Source organism: Homalodisca vitripennis, chromosome 4 (genome assembly GCF_021130785.1).
Source record: "Homalodisca vitripennis isolate AUS2020 chromosome 4, UT_GWSS_2.1, whole genome shotgun sequence".
In the NCBI taxonomy this organism is placed as follows: domain Eukaryota; kingdom Metazoa; phylum Arthropoda; class Insecta; order Hemiptera; family Cicadellidae; genus Homalodisca; species Homalodisca vitripennis.
The window spans coordinates 39,260,460-39,286,877 of NC_060210.1; the positions used below are offsets into that span (position 1 = coordinate 39,260,460).

Below are 26,418 nucleotides of genomic sequence, written 5' to 3' on the forward strand. Positions count from 1 at the left end.
TTATTTATAAAATATTCATCATATTATTTATTATGTACTAAACTTTTGAAATTTAATTTAAACCGTTGTTACATCATACGAGCGTGGGTACAAGTTTCCATGTCGGTATGTTAGAGACTAGAGTGGCAATTCGTATTTAATGGTGTCCAAAAATGTCACCTTTTAATGCCACAACCGTATGGAAACCCTTGACCTAACTGAGATAAATAATTGGATATAGTGTAATGAAATTCATTTAATTTCCAAACATAAACATACTTAGTATTTAATCTATTCCTGTGTGTAATATAATAAACTAACTTTACCCCTAAACTAATACGAATTGATGGTGGAAGACAAAGGGTTTGACAGGATAATTTGGCGGTCACCCACCCATTTTGAGATCCCATTTAGTTAACATTCTTGGAAATATCGTTATTCTTCACCATAAAACTCTGTAAATATCCATAAAGCAATAGTTAAAATTGCTTAGTGTTTTAACCTAGATCGCCATATTTAAATATATCTTTAAGATTAAGCAATTATGCTGAGTACAATAGCAATTTGGAATCTATGTATGTATCTCTACAATCCCAGTGTTTACACGGTAGGACCTAAAGCTGAATTGGATCATCTTTCTTCAAATTTAAATATGTTTTTAAAGTTTATTGTTCTTTAAATATATTTACACCAAATATAAAAAACAAGATATAATAATGATATACTTAGATTATCTCAAATATTTTGTATTTCGAGTGTTGGGTAGATATGAGAAAAGAAAAATTTCTAATATCGTTTTATAGCCATAGGAGAGGGAATTAAAAAATTACTACCAGCTACCCTCGGATTCGCAAACAGTATTATACCAGAAACCAGGAACGCAATAGGTACTTTTATTTAAAAATAACATTCTTATCACTTCTGAGACAAGTGAAAGGCTTTGAAAGATATTCAAATATAATGAGTAGTTTTAGATATAGGTTTAAGCAGCAGTGTTTTAGACCCCTGAAGTTGGGAAGTGAAGAGGTTACTATAAGTAACTACAATAATTGGAATGTTTCGCCAATACCCTCATGATATTTTATTGAATAGCTAACACGATTTCAGTACCAGTTGAAATATTTTAGCCACTTTAGGAGAAGTCCTAAAGTCAAAGGCACATGTTACATCACTTACGATGTAATGTATAACTGTTAAACGGAAGTAGGCGTGTTTTAGACACGTTTAGTTTTAGTATTCATTACTAAGAGCTTCAGATTGTAAGCAAAATTACGAATCGCATTTAGTCTAGACTTTACGTGTGTATCACCGCTTCTAGTTCGAATGAATCATACAAATAAAAAATAGTTCTTAAACTAATGAAACATATGATGTCGTGTCATATTATATTATTTAAAAAGAATAGTCTATTACATTTTGACAGGTATATATAATTAATATATTATGTTCGAAATTCATTTCTTATTGAAACCGTCACAAATGTTGAGGCCAGTAGGTTGGAACCCTTATATAGAAAACAAAAATTCGGCCTTAGTGAACCTCTATAGCACAAGATAAACCAATGTACCTAATTTCCTGTCTCCATCTTTAGTGATTTTTTCTACGTAGATGAGTTAGCCAGTCAATGAGGACATCTTGTTCTATATATGAAGTCGAAATTTACGTTTGTTTAAAGAGGGTAGATTGGTATCAAAACCGGACCATTCCCGAATCATCAGAAAAATAGGTAATGTTGCTGAGAAAAATTATACGAGCAACATATGTCTTGTTACGGTTTTGATTAAGAAATAAAATAATGTGTTTTTTCCCTCCTGTGTTTGTGCGAATGCGAATGCCTTGTATGAAATAGAATATACCTGTCTATTACAAAATGGAAAGAAATTTGTGTTATATCTTGACTAATAATAATAGTTTTTCCTGTGATCATAAAATCGTTTAAGAACCAATGAAAATTTTTTTGTGTATAATGTATAAACTTTACCTTTGTACTAGTACATGTGAAAAATCTATGCATTCCAATTATTAGACAAGGTAACTAATGATATTTAAATTAATCTATAAAGAAGGTTGTTCAAACTCACGAAACTAAACTTTACTTCACAGTAGTTAATTGAAATCTTCTTATTTCCGAACATTTGTCATTATTTTAGCTCTTCAATGAATTAAGTCTTGGTCGTTGTACAGTAATTTGTTAAAATAATTTCAATTTAGATACAAACCGTATTATAGTAGCTACATGCTAATGTGCTAATTAAAGTAAATTAGTTATTAAAAAAGATTTAAAACGAATTGTAGAATTGAGCTGAAATAATTTTAAAACTTTGTTAAATATTGTGTTTTGTATAATACCCGGATCTTCTGGAATGGTAGGACTATTTGAGCAAGAGCTATAAAAGAAACAGTATTTTGTTCATTGATGCATCTCATTAAACATAAAAAAGGTTAAACTTAACAGGCTCATGGAAAAATAACCGTAATGACGTTTAGGACAAATCGTACTGTGATATACAGTAATAGATATCAGACTAGGCTATTGTTTAATGCTTATAAGTCCAATCACAGCTACATAAAGTTGGACATGGAACTGTTTCGGTGAAACAATGAAGTTAATTGCATCAGTAGTTCCGTGTTCGGTTATGCATATGTTTAGATAGTTCTAAATGGGTCTATCAGACTTTGGCCTATCAGAATTTTGTTAGTAATTCCAGCAGTTTGAAGCTTGAATAAATTTGGTGTATTACTTTTTTTTATTAAGAAGATAACTGTATAGTATAATAATTATGAATATTCATTCCTACTAGCATACAAGCGGTTATCTATTTTATAACTTCACAGACAGATTATACCTCTAATTGCATTTATTTCTTTATACTAAACAATGTAGGCACTGTATTGGTATTATTTGTCTCAGCTTTCAGCAGTTTATTTAGCAATACAATTATAGGTGTTTTCTGTTTTATTATGTTGTGAAAGTGATTTTTAAGAGTTTTAACTCTAATAAATTAAAATTATATATATATATATATATATATATATATATATATATATATATATATATATATATATAAGTGGTTCGAAGCATATTTGTCAAGTTCACGTAGCTACTGACAGGAGATACTAAGCCAAGTCAGAGAGAGGACAAAACCGGACTAGGCCAGTTATCATCTAAATGGCTGATAAATTACCGTACAAGCTGTCTGTATCAGGCGTCCTCCCCCTCCTATTCCTCTCACACCACCACACAACATCAGAGATCTACTCTTGTTATAACTTTGCTGTCTTTGACTCGTATTACTCTATCGTTTTTACTCATTGATTCCAGAAATAGTTTATATTAATGTAAGGTTATTTGTAAAGTAAATATTATACACTTCATTATTTATTTAGCTTCGTTTAGGTAGTCCTTTTTTAGAAGTTAGCTTTTTAGAAAGGTCCTTAAAGTTCCTTTCTGTTTTCGTGTGTCCGCGTATGTTTTCTCTTATGATCTCAAGAATGATTAGTCGTACAGTAAAGGTATACTGCAACACAGTAGATTTTTTTGAATAGTGATTCACAGCCCGAATCGGTACTTTTTGCTCCATAATTTAGACAGACCGTTCATCGTGACCAAGTGAGCTCATCATACTTAATTTAGGAAAAGGTATGACGTATATCGGACGTATTTAGTACCAAATTTGGTCTATTAATAACAAGACACAGCTGGAAGTAGGGATTCTTATCTTTACTTCTTATACCAAGGGGCTATAAGTAGACACATTTTCACTGAAGTAGGCTTTTCACATCTACTTATATGTGTTTTTTGACCCGAACAACAAGGAAAATTCAACTATAGCACCCAGAATATTTGTTTATTTTCTTGATTTTAGAAACGAAGAAGCGTGAACTGTGACAAAGGAACTTTAGTCCATTCGAAGATCGCCTGTACGTTTAAAAACGAAAATAAGTGCCAGGCGCAGATTGCTTAACTTAATGAAACTTGTCACAGAAGATTAAGCGTGACGTAGCTGCAATTCACAAACTGCTAAACTCAGTAACCTAATTGTGACATTAAAATTTCGTGATATTTCTTGCTAAATTAAAAAGGACTTGTCTTAATAGTCAAAGAATGTACTTACACTTTCCAAATGTCTTGCGAACATTATTCAATACCTTTTCGAGTTTCAATCACATAGATATTTATCACATTAAATTTAGGTATAAGGTTTAGTAATATAATAATGAATACACACTTGGCCTCACTCATGTTCTCTGCCCATAGCAAGTCCTATGGATAAAAATATAATGTAAAAGATGTGGAAACGTGTAAATGTATTGTACTGTATATGCTTTATGAAAAATGTTTACAAATTAAAGTGTGTTATATTCTAGTAGTCTATATAGAAACTCACGTATATCGCTTATTTTCATAAACGAAGGGTATACAAACATTCTGTACTTTTAGAAAAACCTTTGAAACAATTTTAAATGCTTTACAGTCTACGAAAATTGTTCAATTATATTAATATTTAACTTATATGTTCAGAGTTCATTAGACATGCACTTTATAAAGAGTGCACATTTAGCTACTATCGTATTTAATTTCTATGAATATAATCAAAATATTGTGGGTTATTCTCAAATATAGTAATTTTATATAGAGTAGCTTTGGAAAGGTTTAAATCACTTAAGGCTATGCACACGCTGATGTTTCTCGTTGATGATTTTTTGAGACACATAGAACACCTTGAGCGCCTTTCTCAAAAATTTGGGATGGATACTCCGATAATTACTCCGTCCAATATATCCGCCGATATATATATATATATATATATATATATATATATATATATATATATATATATATGTTGGTGTGTGTTGGTGTGTGTGTGTGTCTGTGTGTGTGACAGAACATGATGAAGATGGGCAACGAAAAGGGCAATAATCTATCCCGCTCTAATTGATGATTTCATATAATATATTTTTTATTTTAATTTATATTCAGAATGTTTTAAAGTCATGTTGAATCATTGGAGAATTTTTGCCAGATTTTGTTTCAATTAAATCATCTATAATACAGGTAAGGACAACAATGTACTCTTATTAAACATTCCTTATAATTTTATTTATTTAAAACACGTCAGAGTAATTATACTGGCAGAGAAGTAACTCAACTTATAATAATATTAAAGTATTATGACGAGAACTGAAGAATAAAGCAAAATATTCCCTGTTAATTACCGAGGATTCCCTCTGAAGCATCCTAACATGTCACCCGTCTCCTCTGAGCCAGTGCCAGTAGCACAAATTACTGCTTTCAAGATGTGCTGTGACCTATATAGAAATGGTACTCTATTAACTTTGGGGAATTAAAAAAGGTGCCAGGATGCTTTTAATTTTTAGTAAGCATTTATACGTACTAAATGTACTAAATGTAAGGTCTTACCTGTAGTGATGTTTTTAAAACAGTCTTTTATTTAATCAAACAGCCAAATTGGGCAATCTAGAGATTTGAATGTTTTTAATCATTTATAGTGTTACATATCGTGAAATGGTAAACTTTGCTTGGAATAGTTTGTATATACAGCGCTAGTTAGATCTGTGTTGGAGTACGGCTGTGTTGTGTGGTGTCCCTACCAACTTGGACATATTCAGCGACTCCAGAGCATACAAGATCGCTTTGTTAGGATAATTGGTACCAAGCTGGGATACAACTATAGTGAAGTTCCCTTGGAGTTGGTAGCGGATCAATTGGGGCTGGCTCCATTATATGCGAGAAGGAGACTGCATGACCTGGTGTTTCTACAGAAGATCCTCACTGGCGATGTCGATTGCTCGGAGTTACTCCACCTCATTAATCTCAGAGTACCTGGTAGAACTCGGTCTCTGGACATCTTCTGTGTACAGCATTGCTCCACCAACTATGAATTTCACAGTGTCATCCCCAGATTACACCGGCTTGGTAACCTAATCTGCCATCACCACGACTTTTTTTGCAATAGTGTGTCATCGCTGAAAAGGATATTTTTATTATTGGGCTACACTACGTAAGCATTATCTGATACTGGATAGTTAGAGCATTGTTATACCAGTTCGTTTTATAGCTCTTTTGTATTTTATTGTTGAATTGTACTAGTTACTGTATTTGTTGATTATTGCCCTACTATATTTCGTAAATAGTTATTGCACCTTGCCGATATTGCAGTTATTTTCAATGTGTTTTTCTATGTAGATATTATTGTTATTTATTACTTAATATATTTATTTTGTATATAAACTGTATATTTTAGATATTAATGGCATGTACTGGTTGCATGTTGTTGGTTGTTGTATTAATTTGTTTGATGGTATATGAATCTATACAGACTGCTCGTGTATGAACTAGTCATAATGAATCAAATGTATTGCATGTCTGTCAGTTGTTTATTTATGCCTAGTAGCTTATTGTGTTTAGCATATTGTATTTGGCATATTGTATTGTTTGCATGTAGCCTACATAATTTTCTTGGCTTCTCTCCTGTTGCATGAGTATGATTCACTTAAGATGAAGTTTTGTTTTGTTTTGATTGTATATATTGCCATCTTGTGGAACATGATCTATTATTATATTACTTGTAAAAATGGTGACAACCTGTATAAATAAATAAATAAATAAATAAATAAATAAATAAATAAATAAATACAATACTGAAGAAAATTATATATATATATATATACAGGGTGAGGCAGACCACCCGTACAGTACGTATAGCGGCCAAACCAAACGAGGTAGATTATTCGTAACAACTTAAACCCCCCTATTTCTACCCCAAAGAATTTGGAGAAATTATTTTGAAATCTCTAAAACTCCCCAAAAGGGTAGTTTTTGGGGGGTAGGGGTGGTTTTTGGAAAATTTTCAAATCAATGTGAAAAAGGTGATTTTGATATGGTATAATTTGCCAGACCGTGAGAGTTTTTTTTCTGAAAAATTTGCGATAGCAAATTAGAATGCTTAGATTAGAATTAGAAATTAGAATATATTGAATGAAATGTCGTAAGGTTCGCATTAGTGCATAGTATAAGAAAGATATGGTCAAGACATCCCCCTAATTTGGAACATGAACAATTAAGAGAATGTTGTGGTTTACCAATGAGAGCAAACCGCAAACTAAGCCTGAAGTGCGAAAAGGGAGGAAATATCCCTTCTCTTCACACCCAATATTAAATAATGCAGTTTCTTTGCGTGACAAAACTACGGAGCTACTTCTTAAGAAAAATGGGTAAATGGCTCTAAACCACTGTTTTATGAGGTTTACATTACAGTTGTATTTACTTTCTGTGCCTTTTCATTCCAAACCTAATTTCTAATACTGAATTCACAATTGAGCCATATTAGTTTATTCTTACATTTAAGCAATCCGTAAAACAAAATAACACAAACTTACTTTTTCTACAGAAAATAGTAATATACTATAGATGGCCCTAAGAAAAAGTAAAGTGTACCACTATATTAGAAAATGGTGGCAATTAAAAACAAATTTCAATTAAAAATTTTTGCATTGCCAAAAACGAAGACGTTCAATTTAAATCTCCAAGCTGTCAGATTTATAGTTTTCAAAATCGCAATGATGGCCTCTGTGTGTTTAAGAAAGTACACGCTTCATACCAAAATATTAATAGCAATATCCCAACTTGTTTTTTTTAAGATCTTTTTTAGTTTTATCATGAAAACATTTATCAACTAATTACAAAATAGTGACATTATATGTTATATTACTTAATACTTTGATTTATGTTCATAAATTAAAATTAAAAAGATAACAGGATTTAGGAAAGTTTTTACCATGATGTGCTAAGAAAATCTAATACAGTTACCCTTACCATTAAGACTAAATCTTATCCTTATTAATAGGAGAAGTATTATTTCTCAGAACCTCGTTTTCGATATTCAATAATTTTATAATATGTTTGAAGTTGTTATTTTAACAAAATTAATTCATTGATCAGTTGAAAACAGGTATTTTTCACGTTTTAAGGATGTAAAATCTGTGCACTATGATAATAAGTGTGACTATAGGAATTATTTTTAGTGTGTAATGTACCTTTTTAAAATGATTTTTACTGAATACATTTAGTAAAGTCCAGAAAATAACATAAATAATTGTTGAAATCAATTTTAAAGGTAGAACACATTTGTTTTAAAAACCTATTATAAATATAAGGTTACTTACCAAAATATATTATAATATACCAATCTTAAATGACATCTTCATTGTAATATATCTATAATTAAGTCATTATAATATGTATTATAATTATAATACATTTTATAAATTAACTAATACTAAAAATATATGATATGTTTGATAAAAATTATTTTGCTTCTATACAGTATATTTGATATCTTTATTGTACACTTTTGATCTGAAATTTGCATTCATAATATAAAGTCAGTCTATAAATATTGTTTTATATTATTTTAAATAAACCATTTTCAGAATCTCAAAAATGCATTGCTCTGCCGGGATCCGAACCCGAATATCCCACTTACCGGTCGAGCCTGTAATATAATATATTATACATTATTTATATTACATAACGAGTATATATATAATATATATATATATATATATATATATATATATGTGTATATATATATTCTTTAATAAAATTTATATAAAATGCTTGTTGGTCCATTTAACCATTGGAAGTTCCTTGACTTCCACAAAACACTTGGCGGATTTTTATTTAAGAAAAGTAATTTTTAATAGAAGATAAATTCAACACTCCGTTGTCCTTGAATACAGTGAACATGATACTTTCTTATTATGGATATGTATTTCTAGTATAAATTTGTAATATTTTTAAATTTTTCACAAGAAGTGTCCATGAGTTATATACGGTTGTGTAAGTTAAATTTGAACTTTAACACGCCATTCAAACAATACGTAACAATGAGTGTACAAAATAAATCAGTTTTTAATATTGTAACATATATACCGAAAGTCAAACATTTCCTCAACGATTGAGGTTAAATAAGTTATTTCGTACTATTTAAGCTTTTCCCAGGTGCATCCTCTGAAGAGTACATCAAAGTCCCGTCGAAAAGAGGTCAGTTGAGTGTGAAACAGGTCTGAGTTGAGAGTGGCTGTCATTTCCTTGGCTTTTATCTAAGTCTCTTCTCACCTGGCGCCACGTGGTGTAATAAAGTTCAATCAATACATCCATTACTAACTTGTAAATTCGTAATCTAGTAGGTATATGCGCTTTCTTATACTTGCATGCATGTTTCTTCGAACGGTGATGTAGTTTATATTGGTTTTCAATTACTACAAGTTAATTATTTGTATCTTTTACTGTAAGAACTTCTCCGTACGCAATCTTAACATAATTAATCTACTGAATATAAGATTCATAATAAGGGTTGAAGAAGAAAATTTTAATTGTAATATAAACATAAATTTATTTAATATTAAATTAACATTAAAATTAAAAAATATTTAGTTTTCTTAAATGACTTACGTCTTCAATATCAAAACACCACAACAGCATTAATAAAGTAGCATTTGTTCATCTTATATTGAAATGTACAAGAAACATGAGCAGTATTTAAAAACGCAATATTGACGTTTACGTGGGACGTTAGAGTTTAGATGTAGGATCTTGTCCAGGGTTCAATATAGATGAGTGATAGGCAGATTTTTTAGTGGTAAACTATCTACGAAACTTTTATATTGTTCGAGTATGGTACTTATGTCCCTTTCATTGATATTTCTCGTAGATTGTTAAAGTTGCGTTTTTTCGAAAGTAACACATCCAGTATAATAGTTTTTAGTATTGTTCGTACAAAATTTTATTCGTTGGGGTGGTTTTTAAGTCAGATCAACTAAGTAACCTTTCGTAAAAAGCCTAGTTAGGTTTTTATATAGTTTGGAAAACATTACTAACGTCATTTAGTATTACTCTAAAACTTAAAGTTTCAATTGGAGTTTTAATATTATATAGCACGAAAGAACAAGAAAGTATCCCTGCGGCACGGAATATGCAATACGCTTCCTGTCAGAACCAGTGTGTGTCAACACGCCTTTGTTCTACCTAGATAAGATCCCATCTAGGATAGAACACCAAAGAAAAGCTCTTAGTACAGTTATTTCCTTAATAATAAAATACAATCTATGAGATAAATTTCAGCAATACGTAAAACTCCAGAATAAGAATCTTATTGACGTACGGAGTAATTCACCTGCAAAAATTAAGTATTATCCTTTCTAGCTAAACAAAGAACCACTTTGATGAAGCCGTAATACAACTGGGTCGTTGAATAAGGAAACTTTGAGCTTAGTGAAACAGATAAGTGTAAAAATCATTGTTTTAGTTTTTTAACTACGCAACAGCTGAATTTCGTACTTTCTTGACTTAATGTTCACTATATCTGTCTTTTCTATCGAATTCATGTATTAGCGAATACAGATTATATAGGGTGTGTTTATGTTTCGACATGTGTGTTTCTTCGGTACAACTATATGTACCATGTGATTTTGACACATATTTTCGTTATTTAGATACTTTGCACGACATCAAAGTAGGTAATGACTATTTCAAGTAGCCATTCTTTAAAAATCCACTGGTTTCCTCGAAAAACACGTTAAATATTGTATGATCATTGGATAAGATAATTTTGAGGAGTTTCCTTACTAAAGGCCATTTGGAATTTTCCTTATTGAATAGGCAATATAATCGAATTCTTAAGATTTATTACGGCGTTAAATCTGACTTTTTTTAATTATTGCTATATGTTTTTAGTTATCAACTGTTTGTGCTTGCCACTTTAGTTATCCTACTGTGCCTATGTGTGGTATTGTGTATTAACTAGTCAACATGGTCGCAATATTATGTGGGCAGTTGTTAGATGATAGTGTTCAACAACTATTGAAATCTTATGCTTTATGGCTTTTTTCCTTTCTGAAGAAGAGTATGGATCCCAACCTTTGAAACGTGAGCGTTTAATTTTGTAACACATAATTAATATCTAGCAAAATATCTAGAACCCTGTACTCTTCAAATCATCCATAAATAACAAACTAATGTAAAAAGGGCTTATACTGCGACGAATCATTGTTTGCCGTCAATAACAAAACTTAAGCAATGAAAGACATTATTAATTGTAAGCTATAAATTAAATAATGTTGCATTTGTTATGATGAATTGACAATAATGTCGATATATGCTGGGACAGGTCTAACTGTATGTACCGTTATAATAGTTCTGCCTGTTTGTAACTAATGGTGTTACACCCGTGTTGTAAATACACGGCTGGGATCCTACGAGTGAGATTGCGTGCGCTGCTGTAGGACCCAGCTCGGCCCATTTACATAAACGTGTGCTTTAGTTACACCCTGGTGGAACATTACCCTTATCGAATCCAGTTTCAAACGTACTTTCCTTGTGCTTTAGTTATGGAAAGTCGATGGAAAATATAAAATACAACAAACATTAAATTGCTATTTACCTAATTGTATCGATATACAGTTATTTACCAAACTATGATCAAAATGAATCGGTAGTATCTCTTTTGGATTAGGTTTAAAGTTATGCTTACCTCCATCAAATCCCAGAACAATCTGTGAGCTTTTATCAAAGGTTATATGTCTGAGATAACACTCCATCATCAAACTACACTGTCAAATTGAATTTCCGAATGATTTCGTATTGTATGTTTTAACTTAGTGTAATTAGTACACCTCACCGTTGGTTTTTAATATACCGAAGTTAAAAAAAGCTTGCTATAGTAGTTTCTATAATATTTATACTCGGTTATATTACCTCACTTCTTATTTACGAAGTGTGTTTTGTTACATAGATTTCAAGAATATCATGTGCAATTTTATAAAGTAACAAAAAAGTTATGAAATGTTTGGATGGTATTAAACAAGATAAATCAGACGTTTTTACACATAACCTTGCTGTGTTCAATTTGAATTTTGAGTTTAGCTAAAGTTCACATTCCTTTTATTGCAGCGTCTGGTATCTGTCGCTGGCACAGACACCAGATTTCCGAGTCGCCTTATGTCTGAGCCAGCGTCAGATAGCAGACGCGGCAATAAAAGAAAGGTGAACTGAAACTAATGGAGCTAAATTCAAAGGTAAAATAGGCATTTTTCTTAAAGAAATGTTATTATTTAAATATTGATCAACCATGATTACCAAAATTAGGAGATTTGTTTACACATATCAATGTTTATCAATAGTAATACAAACACAAACCTTACTTGACTTATTGTGTCTGCAAGCTAATAATAAACTGAATTTAGAAATTAGGGCTTGCCAGTCTGTTTAGCTTTTCCCAGGGTTTTAATGTTTTGTTATAAAGCTGTACACTCTTTCGAATAATTTATACACTCAAGCAGATTATTATATTACATATAATATTATTATTATTATATACATCGATTATTATATACATCGATCACGTTTGCTCCAAATTGGCTTCAGGCATTTATGTTTTGAGGTCTCTAGCCAAATACTGCCCTATTCAGGTTCTAATGATGGCGTATTTTGGCTTGATTTACCCCCATCTCACTTACGGGTTGGTGTTGTGGGGAGCTTGTGCAAACAATCAATTTATGAGAGTGTTCAAGCTGCAAAAACAAGCGATCCGCATTATCGCTCTGTTGAAATTTAGAGAGTCGTGCAAGGAAGCCTTCAAAAATTTACAACTGTTGACGCTGCCCAGTCTCTACATCTTGGAAACAACTCTGTTTTGTATGTCTAAATGTACCATGACGAATGGTCGGGACATACATGCGTATGAGACTAGAGGCAGAGATAACTACCGAACTGGTAGGCACAGAACGGTGGTTTATGAACGCTTGCCTTCACAGGCAGGTGTTCATTTCGTCAACAAATTACCAAATTCAATAAAAAACGCTCCAACGCCCAAGGTGTTAAAGACTCGTTTGAAAACGCTTTTTAGTGTCACAAGCATTTTATAATGTAGACGAGTTTTTAGCATTTGATTGGGAGACCACCAATTAAAAAGACTGACTGAATCCGTCGCTGGAAGTGGGAATCATTGGCGAATGAATGGATGTATGTAAATTTGTAAATTGTATGTCTGAAGAGATCTATTGTGGGGTGTATGACAAAATTCTAGCAAGTAAAAAGTTGACTTTTGCCATGCATTATAGAATGTTCCGGCAATAAAAATCTGATTTGATTTGATTTGATTTGATATTGTACAAATATTGATTCTTTTTTATACTTATAGGAATTTGTAAGAAATACTTACTAGATGCTGTTATGAGATGGATTCAATGGTGAAGGGAGGGATAGTAAGTTGCAATATGTCCAGGAACAACAATAGTCTTCATTACAATAAAGTATAATTTGATGACGTAGATATAAGCATACATATATACATCTGATCTGCTCTTCTACCTCGCTTCCAATGTTCGATTATAGTACGTGCTACTTTAAAAAAATGAAAGGAAGTTTCTAAGTTACCTTTTAATTGCTATTGCCTTTGAACTAACAACTAGAAATTGCAATATATTACAACTTATAGAACATATTTGCAACACAGAATACTAGACTCTATTTAAAAGCTATTAAAACAAAACATCTATGTTCAATTTAAACATTTAATGTATTTCTGAGTTATAATTGTGACATTTAATCACGTTTTGCCTGTCTATAAACGTTTCATCTTCGATTAGCAAGTAATTATATATAATGTCACCGTCATCAAAGAATGTAAATCACAGTTTCCAACAAAATATTCAGTCTTTATGGGGTTGGCAGACGCTAATTAAACTTTTCTTTAGGTATATGACGGTTTTTTCAAGTTCAAAAAGTTGTGTTACAAATGGAAAGTTACAGTTAGACACCCATTAAAACTAAGCCATTGCGAATAATCTGTTTCTTTGTTTAAAAAAAAATAGATTGTCATTATGCATTATGCAATGTAGATTTGCTCTCGGCTATTGTAATATATGGATAGAGATCCGACACATAACGAAGTAATCAACAATAATAACACATTTTTTAGTGAAAGCACAATTAAACGTGCGTCATATATCCATCGTTAACTCTGTTTTGCTTTACATTGCGTTACCACGAAAATATAGTTATCATAAATGAGTAATTGGACAATGATAACACATTTTTTCGGTAAAAGCACAATGAAATATGCGTCATATATCCATCATTAATTTTGTTTTGCTTTATATTGCATTACCACGAACATATAGTTATCATAAATTGAAAAGACTTACAAAGATATGATTTTTTTACGAAATATATAACAAACATGTCAATATAATAGCTATACAAAACGATTATGCGATACTAGATTAGTGGTAAATTAAAGGATGAATTTTCTCAAAATAATGTAGTTTATATGTCAAATTTATCATTTAGATGCAATTCTACGTTGTTCTTAAATAGTTGGTGGTTACATTATGAAAAAATTTTAAAAGTTGAACCAATTCACTGAAAAATGTACAACTGATTCCCGTAGACAAAAGTTATTTTAACCTACTTATGTGTGACTTAGTGAAATGTGCACATAAGGTTTTTATGCTGGAGTAACATTAATCACGAAGTAATAATTATGGAACTACATTACTAGAATTCCATAGTTTCAGAGAGTGCAGAAAACAGAAGGACACGATGTGAGGTGGCATCTACAGAAGCTCCTACAGCTAATTAGCGAGGAGCTGTGTTACACGCCTTGTTCACTTAGTTTAAGTGGAACACTCTTTGGAGTTGTGTGGATATAGTATGGCTACGTTTTGTTTCACTTGTTTTACACGTTTTAGTAGTCATGCATACGCAAGCAGATACTCTTCCTGTGTTACTACTTTCTTTGAAAGGATAGTACAATCATACGTAATACTTATAGTTGATTCCAGAATACAATTTGAAATAAATTTGATGTGGCAAATAAGAAAAGAAATTAGTTAATTCAGTAAAATATTGTACTAAACTGTGGTTTGAATAAATTCGAAATATATTTATTAATATTCTATAAATACTAGAGTCCAGACTTCAATAAGGACCGGTGTAAGGAATCAGGTATTCAGAGCAAATATTCTCGCAGAAGCCGATCACAGCGAGCTGCAATCATCATTCCTTCGCGCCCACCGTACAATCCGCCTCTTAATATTCCTGAGAACTAACAAAGAATCGTGAGAATCGTTTAATTAAAATGCCATTAAATGGCACACAATAGTCTCCGAGGAGGGGTGCTGGTGCGGTGGGTGAGGGGGTGGGGCCGTGGGGGTGGCCGTGACGTCACCTCGACTCTGCCGCAGTCCGTTAGTAGTGGCTCCGTAGCGATCAAGATGGTAGCCATGTTTTGACATCGGCTACATCGCGTCGCCACCAATGTGGTTTTATTAGGTATGTTACTACTCTCATAAACTATGTTTAACATTAACTACTCTAATAAAATACTTTCATGTAGTGTTTACAAAGTTATTATATTAGGTTAAGTTAGCCAAAAGTTATCTTTCTGTTTTTTAATGTTGACAGCATTGGCTAACCTAGATTTTACATCATAGTGCGGTACTTTTACAGACTAAATAATTTTGGTACAAAATTATTACACATTGAATTTTTAGGAATTATTTACATACATCAATTATTTCTAAACTTAATTTACACATTTTATAAGTCCTGATAAGTTTTAAAATTCTATATCATATACGATTTTTAAATTAATGTTATCAAATTTTTCACTATCTCCACAATTGAAACTATGTGTACATTTATAGGTTGTAAAACTTAATTTCTATCAATGTAAGCCAATTTAGAGTACTATTCTCAGTACAAATAACTGTTTTGTATTTTAATTCTTATCTATATAAGTTTTTAATCACAGTTCTGTAAAGAAACTTCAGAAAGTTCAGAAAGAACGTTTTAACCAATATCTTAGCAGCTTTATGTGTTTAAGGCTTTAAAACTTTAGTACGTTCAATGTTTGGCATAAAACATGTTAAAAGCCATTAAAAAGAATAACAATTATTTTAAGGGTATTTATCTTCCTTGCGATACCAGCCTCGTTTATTTTAGTATTATATTTTAGTTATACTTTTCATTACAGCACAAAGTTACGATAGAGTTGTGTGATTTTAAAAACACTGCTATGGTAGCATAACAGTTTTCAGTAAGTTTATAGGTTCATTCTTTGACTCACTACGTCGATTCTTTAATTATTACAGATTATTGAATACAAATATTTATCCCAGTTTTAATTTAACAGTTTATAAATAAGTAGCGCATGCGCATAGTGGTTGCGCGCCGGGGATACTGACGCGGTGGGTCGGCACGTTCGCTTTGCGACGCTCTAAGTTTGATCGATGCATTGTCGTGCACGAGTCACAAGTTTTACTCACGGAAATCTTCCACAATCGCTTCCTGAGCTTCCTTTATTGCTTTTACAATATTTATTGAGTCTATTTGTCACCTCTGTCACGTTACGAGTTGAACGTTGATAGCTTCCGTTTTACAGGCAGTCAATATATATATTTATCAAGTGACTGCATGACCCGATATCCCATTGACTTATTTAGTTCAACAAAGTTAAGTTAATAATAAAAACATACATCTCATTCTACTTTATTATTTTGTAAGTTGCAGTGTATAAATCCACTTATGTTACGATAAATTACACACACACATATATATATATATATATATATATATATATATATATATATATTTATATTATGTACACAAATAAAACAGTATTGCTAATATACGAGTATATCACCAACATTATACAAAAAACAACATTTACTGAAACTTGCTCTAATGGATGTAAATAATATACTTTTGTATATTTGCGAATAAATGATTATCACTAAGAATCCGCTTATCCTTCGTAAGGTTCTGTCATCTGTCCGTCTGTCTGTGTGATAAATATTGATTGAAATGTCCTAGAGGTACGAAACTTGTCACTTGAAACATGTTCCCCCTTTGTAAAAAAAAGGACTTTATTGATTCTGTAATCAAACGGTAAAATTTTAAAACAAAGCGTTAACCATTTTTGTATATTATTATGGGTAATCATGATGACAACGATAAAATCGTAGGCTAAACAAATACAGTAAAAATCACATGAAATATTATCAGGTAATCTAGTTCATATGTGTTGAAGTTACGTTGTTGGATTGGCTGATAAAACTTGGATATTTCATTGTTATCGGTTTATTTAAACATCAATGAAGCATTACAGTGGTCCAAATATATCACCATCGTATCCATTTCTATAAAGCACAATAAGATTTGTAAAAAGCTTATTATAATGTGCTAGGAGCTGGAGGCCAATCTACATTTTATGAGCACGCAACCTTATTTTTCTTACAATCGATAGAGGAATTTCCCCATTTATTCCCTAAATTTATCATCACCCAATCTAGTTGCAGTGCAGGTCAAAATGGGAAGATATCAAAAAGTTAAAAATGTTATGTTTTCTTTATCCTAGGTTAACATCTAAAACCAACCTTTAGATGTTAAACCACCAATGAAAAAAATGTTGAAGATAGTCAGCTAACCATATGTAGATCAAATACCTCTTTATTTTCAATCTCTTTATCTACTAGTCAAACTGTAAAATAAATATTTTTTTATCTGACAAACTATCGATTTTTCTTAGGTTTGCTACACTAATAATAAAATATTATGGGATGAAAATGTACTTTTATTGTTTTTACCCTCCTATTTTGATATTAGCTAAAACTGTCAGGGCTGGTGATTAATTTATTTCTTAGTATAAATTCAATTGCATATTTCAAGAAAATAAAATTAGGCTTATAAAATGCAAATTGATTACAGGCTTCTTGAATATAATGATTACATTCGAATAAATCGGAAAAAGGTTTCCTTATAAATTCTGAATAAGGGAACCTTATTGGTCGGAATGATTAAACATTGAATTTGACAGGTTATTAAGTTATATTGCAGAATCTAATCCATAATCTCTCTGTTGCAGGTGAGGTCCTCTTTAAGTACTGACTTCTCTTCCTTGTGAGTCCAATAGATCAGTATATAATTTATAGTTATTATCAGCAACATCGTATATATTAATCCCTTATTTAATAAGATAGGTTATTCACAGTTATTGACAGAGTCTACTCATCGCTAAGTTTGGACACTGTGTCGTCATTGAACCAAATAGAACCTGCAGTCAAATGATGATCAGCAATCCGTTAGACGGTACTGAAGAGTTAGCATTAAATACGAGTAATACCATACATTATCTGTTAATTCAATAAACATTTTACGTTTCGTAATTTTGATTTTTGCTATGTAAGCTTTAGAGTGTGAAAAGAATTTATTTAAATCCACTAGTAGCAAAAACGTTCGCATTTGGAAGTAAATTTATGTTTACTGATACTACATTTGTATTTCACGGCCTGGTTTTCAATTTTTATACAGAATAGTTAAGAATACCAATCTACATATTGCTTAATAGGCTGCATTTAGGTTGCTTGCAAAATTTCAAGTCTATAGCTTTTCTCTACTGTGGACAGAAATGCATACAATTTATAAATGAAAGATAATTTTACATTCTCTTTACAGACAATATTTTCCAGCCTACGGGTTGAGATGCTTCAATTGATGCTCAGCTAAATGTCATGGATGGGCAATTATTTTTAATGGAAATGTAAAGTATAGAGATGAAATATTTCTCTAGATATTTTACGAATAGCTGGGTTACTATGTCGCAGGTTAAAATGATATGATTGTACTTAGTTCTTTTACTCAAGTTTTTTTTATATTCTGCAATTTTGTCGTTCAGCTAAATAGAATGGAACGACATCAAACAATCATCGAACTAGTTGCCTCTCAGATAAAAATGAAGCTTCGTGCAAAAGTCTATAGTCAGTTTGTTATTTAGATTTCGTGCCGACAGACGGATAGAAGTAAAACTTTTTTTAGCCAATAAGTATAATATTACAAAAGGTTTTCTAAATGGTGATTTTTAATATATTTATATTTGAAAACAATATATTTCTTCGTTTGGGTAATGTTATATGATTGGTTTGGAGATATAGTAAATCATATTTTATTTTTTGAATAATATAAACCAGATATTAAATTTAAAACTTACGAGGTGACATTTTATTGGTTACATCAAGTTTCAGCTGTGAAATAGACGAAAGCTCAGCGGGTGCTGTGAATATAAAAGTGTCTGCAATAAATCATTTACTGACCTGGAACCACTTCGGGAAAATTTTAAATGCTTATACCTTTTTGGTTTCCTTTGCTGTTACCCACTCAGTATAGAAAGAAATAACATTGTGTCATGTGCAGATTTTCATTGCTTATAAAACACAAAAACTTAATTTTGGTCCACTCTATTTACTGGTTTTATGTACCTAATAAAATATTAGGTACATAGAGTTTTATGAAGCCCTAATTATTTATAACGTAACGTTGAATCTAAGTTACCATACACAAAACTATCAAAATTTTAGTTTTAAATAATAATGTAAAGTGTAGGTAACGGATTTACAACATCTACGAATTGTATAACAGAGCTCAATACATTATATAACACTCAAGGCGATATGGTTTCTTAAAAGCCACACTCCTAATTATTAAAATCATATAGCATTGTGTTTTACAAAGAGTGAACACTCTAAGCTACTAATTATAAATTAATATTATCTCAATCTTTGACCAACCAGCACGAGAATGTATAACTTATTAAAATAAAGGTTATCACTATGTAATGTATTAACTTGAGCACTTAATTATCAAAAACATAACCTTTCAGTTAAACATCTACCTCCTATTTTATCTGTATTGGTCGTTAGTTACATTAAAAGTACGAGCATACACTTTAGACCCAAAAAAATGTCAATCGTTTTTAGTTCATACTATTTTTTACAATTTTATATATCTAAAATCTAACTTATGTAATATATTTTAACATAATTTTCTCCATCAGGCTTAACCGGTCGCACGTTTTTTAATGCTTTAATATTTTTATTAATGACTAGTAATACAATAAACTAAAAAAGAACAATATATACACATTAAAACATGTTAAATGGATAGCGTAGCCGGTTTATTTAACTGATAATAAACAGTTTTGTGTTAAATCTCAATATTTATCCAACAATATGATTTGGAGTAATTTTAAATTCTTTATCTTCTCGTACAAGACTTCGAACTCTTTTCTGTTACTTTATTTTGCCTCTATGATCCCAGTTTCTACCAGCAACCACAGTGCAAACAATGTCAATCCAAAATTTAAGAAAGTGTGTTGATGTTTAATAATAGATTTTTTTTAGTCGTGGTTTAATTCGTTTGAACGTGAATAGAGATTTATTATACTCAGTGATAACTCAGCTTGTTGTTTTAAACTGTGGATTGTTCAAAAGAATATTCTAAGTGGACGGCAGAAATAAACAAAAGACTTCTTACAATTCTGAACTTATAAGTTAGCATTTATTTTCTAGGTATTATTTACAAAGAAGTAAAATCATTATATACATATCTAGTATTATTACATTGTTTATTTATTAACCAGAGTAATTATTTCACGGGATGTTTTTCAAAGCAGTTTGAAATGTATAACTATCTCCTTTGTATTATTTAAAGAAGGAATTAAATGTATAGTCCACTTGTTTAGCTCCCGTTAAAACGTAATAGGCTTATAGTGGTTTGTTCGTATTTTAAAGATTTATCTCGACGTTTAAATGTAAACCTGCGAATGTTTCTACGGGTTACTGTGAAACTCGACCAGGTAGAATAATTAACAGGGTAATTTAAGCCACGTTCAGAAACCTTTGTGCTTTGTACTGATTTGTAACGGAATCTCCTCTAAATAGGTGAAAACAAAAGAGATCTTCCGTTTTTTTTTATGGAATTGCATTACCAGTGTAAACTTAATGAAAACGTATGCAATTAAATAAAAAATAAAGATAAATATATTTGTAAACTTTTTTATTAGCTTTATCCAGTAATGTAGAGACTCTGATTTCATATTCTTGCACCTTTTTTGAAGTTTTTAACAGAAAAATAAAACAGTTTGTTTACGTTTTTAAATAACATACTTTTAAGTAATAACCCAAGATCATAAAGACAATCCGTCTCTTATTTCAAACAATTTACTTTAGAATGGGGTGCCATTAGGTGCCAACAAGTTTGGATTATTAGGACATTTCCAAAGATATGTCCTAACACACATAATATCTGCATCCAATATTGTCAACCAATATATTCTTCAATTGGTAAAGACAAGATTACAAGGGTCCTAAGCCCAGTCATAATCATTCTAAAAGTTCACAAATCTATACTTCTGCAATCTATACTCTATCGCTACACCTGTTACAGACATAAGGTTTAATAGAGACAGATGTGCTATATGTGTACATATAGTGCAAAACTTTACTAATAAAACGTAGGTATTCTTAACGACTTTTGCTTGCGCAGTAAAAACTAATTACATTTTTTAATATATTTGATATTGGATAAGATTGACTAATTAGGTAATTCCAAGCATTGGTAATTGGCTTTTGGTAATGTCTGTTCTACAAGAAACAATTTTATAAACATTATCTAATTTCTATTGTACTAATAGAAATACAGGTTTATTTGTAGTTAAAGCGTTTATTTTTGTATAGAAAGTATCTAGTCTCTTAATCGTAGGTTACTTGTTTTATTAATATAATTTTATGGCTCACCACTGTGAAATAATTTTAAGACTGATGTTACCATCTCGTTTCATATTCCCATTAATGTGACACAATGTATTACAGTACAATTATCATTGAATTACTCCTAATATCTATAACCGTTCCAAACGAGTCTAAATAAGTAGAAACCAAGTCACTGTCCTGTAAATCTCTGTTACAGTGTAATGACACCAGCACTGGTTCTACAATCACTGACTAGCGGTACAATTGTACAATCGTGAATGTGTGAAACTAGGCAGGTTAATTACTTGAGTACTTTGGAGTGAGTTTGACGTAAAAGCCTTTGTGCCAACTCCTTTTGTTTTGATTTGTATTGCAGACGGAGGTACAGAACAAACGAGGGTTCACAACCTTACTTTAGTAACCGACATGCCCTTGTATGTTCATGCAAATAAATGTGCGAAACAGGTATACAATCTAACTGGATTGGGTATAAATATGTGTTCGAACAGGGGTTTTGTCAAGATGAACGAAGTTTTTACCACTGAACATGTCAGACTAGGCTACAGATTATAATTTTCCATTCATTTTTGTTATCTATTTCAGCAGAATTGTCAGATAATACAAAACCGTATATAATATTAGCAAACAATTTAGTAGCAGCACTCACCCTGAAGCGAAAAACAATATGCCTTATAAATATCATTCAGTACATTTACACAACTACTTCGCAAGGGAATGACTTGAATCTCTTAACAAGCTCATCAAGCATATATATATTTATATTTATAAGAAGAAATTAAACTTACAATTCTCTATTTTTCGTGTAAAACAAATACAAGAAATTTTCTAGAGAAATATAAAGAAGATAAAATAGTAAAAAATTAACATTAAAACAAAAGCATTAATATATTTTTAGTTATTCTCGATAGCATGGGGCAAAATCGCTGTGATTTGTGGTAATTCTATTGTGCGATGGAGTTATTGTAATCGAGTGTGTCTGGCGAATGTAGTCTTTTCAACAGTTTTTGACACGACAGTTGACAAGTTAAATTTCTGAATTCGCAAGTAATTTAAGCAATTACGGAATAATGTTTTTTGGTTGCTACAATACAAATTTTCTCTCCCATTCCTCCCTCCTCCTTATCGCGGGTATTAAACTACTAATCTACTGGATGCATTCTTTGGTTCCTGTTTACCAAAATAACGCAGTTGTTGTTTGGAAATAATTTGTTATTTGTTGATATTTGAAAATGTCTACACTCGAATATGCGAATATGATAAAAATTAACTTAAACAAAATAATTTAAATCATGTTAAATACACCAAGCTCTAAAGGCAAAATTATCTGAAACCTTACACAAATTTATAAGCTCTGTTTATTAATTATGTCCGGATCATAGTGTACACAATGAAACGACAAATTGTAAAAATCCTGAAGTGCTGCTGTGGTTGTACCGTTAAAAGCATTGTATTCTACTGAAAGCACTCACAAAGAAAAAGTTAAGACGTTTTGTAGCATGACGCGCCTTGCCGTGTAGTAAACAATAATGCTGTCACAAGACCGTCTCCTCTCACAGCTTACAACAGAGAACAAGCTGTACCGCACTGTTGGTTAATGGTTTGTTTTCAATTACTTCTCCATTTTGTCTGGTAATAGATATGTCTGGATTTTTATATAAATCCACTTCAAAACAGTTTCTACGGTTAAACATATTTGCAGAGATTATTTAAATATGCATTAACTCGTTAATAGCTTATAATGTTTGCTTTACTAAAACAATTTTAAATGTAGTGATTTATTTTATTACATAAAACTGTAAGTTTAGAGTATATTGAAAAAATAGTTTGGAGCATTACCTTGGAAGTAGTTTAAAACTAACTACATTGCATTGTTGACAGTTCGTTTAAGTAGGCTTAATCGATTACTTTGTTATTGATTGTTATTTGTTGTCGAATATGTAATTCTTTCGTAGTTTAGAAATTCCTTTTGATTGCAGAGTAAAGGTTATAATCAAGCAACACACATTCTCTTACTGGAAATTGCTAAACTCCAACTTACCGAAAATTATCTACTCTAGTCCCATTAATCACCTAATAAGTAACCATAATGGGAAACCTTGTTTATGCCTACACCATTGAAACCGAAATAAAAATGTTCATTTAACGGACTATTGTAATATCTATATATACATCAAAGGCTACACATTTGGAACATTCAAAATACAGCAAACATTATAAAGGCTGAAATTACCTAGAGAACATATTGGATACTGGTAGATGCAAAGTAGAGTATAGAACATATATGAGACTTTTATATTGTATAGAAACATAAATATTTCAATAACGTTTTTGCTTACAGTGTTTCATTTCCGTTTTTAAAGTGTTTTAACTGTTAAACTGTGTTTGTAGTATTGGAGGCCATTACCTCAGGATTAAGATTAGTAGTGAAATTGAAGAAACTGCTGATACATACACACTTGAAAAGCTTCCTGATTCATGAAACACTACCAGTCTTTCAATCCTGTTACAAGATCCCGAAATAAGATCGTGAGAGTTAGTATTTGAAAGGCTATCCGTTATAAGAACAAAATACAGGTTTCTCTTACGGTAATGTATCCTCCTATGAGGGATCTCTTTGGATCTAAGTTTGGAAGCCCTAGAGGTGCCTAGCCACAAGGATAGAAATAAAGAATAGTTCATTTATACTCTCAAGCTCTTATAAAAGTGACTTAGAAGTGAAAGACAAAGGTTCAATCATCTCAAAGAAAAATTGTTTAAAAGAGCCAAGGAGATTTCAGAGGAATTGAGAGGTCAAAGAGCTACGAATAAAATGACATTATAGCAAAGTTTCATTTATTTGTGATGAATTATACTCATTTACCTGGCTTCATCTGCAATTATGTCTCACCTTTTGGCTTGAGATAATTTATTTTTTTAAACAACCTACTTCGATAAATTAGGGTAATAACTCTGATAAGAGTTAAGGAACTTAATAATTCAATAAATCAAAGGAATGCAAAGGGATATTTGGAGAATTTTATTGAATTCTCTTTAGTTGGGAGAGAGACGGGCTTATACGTAATTGTAACAATTACTTAGAAAGAATAATAGTGTATCGAACGTTGGCCATCGTTATATGGTACACGTTTTGTAACATATAACGATGGTTAAGGTCCAAACCCCTATTATCGTTTCAATCCTTCCATGGGTATTAGCAAATTTGAAGCTAAGAAATTTCAGGTTTATTACATGTGCTTAGTGATATTCATTAATTTCAAATCACAATTAATCAAGAATATCGTTTATGACTGAATAAAATGTGAAATGTATAACTTAGAATAGAGGTTTATAAAAATCTAAATTTTAAAATATTAGGGTGCACTTTTTAGGAAACACTGTATATAAATATGAAAACATGATTGATTTGTGTACAAATAAAATGAAACTTACGTTTTGTATTTGTAAGAATAACTTACACTTAAAAGCAATAGCGATTCAAAATGTACACTGGATGATGAATATAACTATAAATCTCGCATGTATTCGTTTACATATTCTCATTCAAAGCTCCACTGAATCCCTAAAATTTGCAAATGTTTGCTTAGTGGAAAGGAACACAACTATGAATGTTTACTTGCAACGAATGTAACAGAGGACGATGTATACGAGGAGTTTACACTGAAGTTAACACACAGACTTCAGGATGTGTTCAGTTCAGTCGATTGTTGTCTCGCGCAGTTGACGTGTTTGTACCAGTTCGTGTTCCACCTCAATCCATCAGTGTTTGCCTAAACAAACGCTTTCCGGTGCTTTATAACAGATTTCTATTCCTAAAATATGTGAATATGTACAGCAAAATTTTGGCCCTACAAACATCAGGATATGAAACATTTAAATGCACACATGAAAACCACAAAAACTATTTAAAAATTAAGTCATGATTATCCTGGTGATATTTTTCTATAAGAGTCAACTCCCATTACACATTCTCCAATATCAAATATTTGGTTGAATTATTCATGTTTTAAGAAACACCTTATCTATATGTTGTAATTATTACTATTGTAAAAAAACCTCTTTGTGTTCTTGGCTATACAAATTTATATCTAACGTATATCGAGCAATTTTGGGTTTAGAAAAGGTTTTTGTGTTAAATTTATATATCTTTAAAAAATTTAGCAAACCATTTGTATCACTGATCATGATTAAATTTTATTTAAGGAATAATATAGGCTGTTTTGTAATCAGGCCCAAATAACAATGCGGTTTGAAAAATGTTAAATATTAACAACATGCATATAAGCTCTAATTTCAGGAATTACCGTGTTTTTTATTATATGTTTTATATGTAGCTTTTATATATAGCTTATAAGCTATTGAAAGTAGTTTTTACTTAATATCATTTAAGAAAATTTAATGTTTGTGTGAACTAATATAGAAACATGTAACTTCTTGAAACTATATATTAATCAGTGCATACTTAAATATTTTATATTTTTATGTTCAACTGTTTTTATCTGATCCTAATAAAAAAGGGCTTAAATTACCTATTTAAATGCCTCAAATTTCACGTAGAGTGATATGTCTTCTTTTGTTCTATTCAGAGAATGCAACTTAGTGGGCTATGTATGTAATTAATTCTAAATCAACATTCGATTACATCACTCTAGTTGGGGTTTATATATTTCAAGTTCAAGTTTTTGTTATGACAGATTTTCAAATTCAAGATAACAAAAATATTTGCTCGGCCATGGAATGAAATGAGTTGCTAATATATAAATGAAAATTTATTAAAAATTTCAACTGCATAAGAGACAGACAACAATT

At 31.0% G+C, this 26,418-nt stretch overlaps 1 protein-coding gene across 9 annotated transcripts in view; it reads left to right on the forward strand.

The window, feature by feature from the left end:
• Nucleotides 1-26,418, forward strand: part of LOC124359175 (complexin) — a 746,642-nt gene that overhangs the window by 638,184 nt on the left and 82,040 nt on the right. Inside the window, exon 1 of one of the 9 annotated variants that reach the window (XM_046811701.1) lies at nucleotides 15,222-15,337. The exons of the other annotated variants lie outside the window; for them this stretch is intronic. The gene's annotated coding sequence lies outside the window, so the exon portion shown is untranslated. Of the gene's footprint in view, nucleotides 1-15,221; nucleotides 15,338-26,418 lie in introns of those variants that run through there. 9 annotated transcript variants of the gene reach the window in all.